Source organism: Pteropus vampyrus, unplaced genomic scaffold, assembly GCF_000151845.1.
Source record: "Pteropus vampyrus isolate Shadow unplaced genomic scaffold, Pvam_2.0 Scaffold16, whole genome shotgun sequence".
Lineage (NCBI taxonomy): Eukaryota > Metazoa > Chordata > Mammalia > Chiroptera > Pteropodidae > Pteropus > Pteropus vampyrus.
In genome coordinates this window covers 5,823,884-5,824,942 of record NW_011888797.1, presented here as the reverse complement: position 1 = coordinate 5,824,942, position 1,059 = coordinate 5,823,884, and the positions used below count along the sequence as shown (strand labels likewise).

The 1,059-nt window shown below is 32.5% G+C and overlaps 1 protein-coding gene across 6 annotated transcripts in view; it reads right to left on the bottom strand.

The window, feature by feature from the left end:
- Positions 1–1,059, bottom strand: part of POLR3B (RNA polymerase III subunit B) — a 115,241-nt gene that overhangs the window by 58,353 nt on the left and 55,829 nt on the right. The window lies entirely within an intron of this gene.

The window sequence follows — 1,059 nt, the reverse complement described above, 5'->3', positions numbered from 1 at the left end:
GAAAAGAATTCTAAAATTTAAGTAAGAATGTTAAAATTGCTAAGTTTATAATGACAGGAAAGAAAAACCATTCACTACTAACCTCTGGAGGAAACTAGAGAACTAATACAATATTCTGCAAACTAGTAAAAAAAAAAATTAGCAAGCATTTATCGTGTCTTTTCCGTGTAAATTATATCTCAGGGCAACCAAAGAGATGCCAATGGAAATATTTTTTGTTGACAAATTCCGGCAATGTAAAAAGAATGAAACTATTAGAATATCACTATTTTGCATGTCCTAATTAAATAATGGATAAATGAATGATCATCATCATAAACTAAATAAAACCATCAGGAAAAAAAGATGATGGGGAACTGAACAATGGATGAATCTGGGCCCCAAACACCTCAAACCAGTGATCAATTCCAGTGACAAAAACTAGATATAACAAGACATATTCTTCAGAAAAAAAAAAAAAAAAAAGCCTGAAATAGGATCTAGCCTCTGAATTTAACTACTGTTTTACCAGAAATTTAGAGGACAGAGGAATATATAGGAATATATATGTTAAATAAAAGACGCCATGGGGATGCCATTATGTGGGAAGCCAGAATAGGGGAAATTCTTTAGGACAAAAGCTCCAGTTTTTCTCAAACATATGTATACACACACACAGAGGGAGAATCTATAGATCAAAAGGAACTTAAAAAGACATTCAACTGAATGCAGTATGAGACATGTTTGGATCCTACCTGAACAACAATCATACTGTAAACAACAGTATTTATAAGGAAATCATGGAAATTTGAATACATGATGGATCTTGGATGATATTAAGCAATTATTCTGTTAAAATTTTAGGTGTGAAAATGGTGGTATAATTTTTTAAAAGTCATACCTTTTAGATACATTTTAAAGTATTTTCAGAATCTGACTTGATATCTGAGATATTGAAATGATCTGATGGCTCGGATTTGTTTAAACAACCCAATTTGTGGAATGGCAGGAGTGGGAGACAGCTGAGGAGGGGATAGATAAAACAAGACCGACTTCCATTGACAATAACTGAAGCTGGGT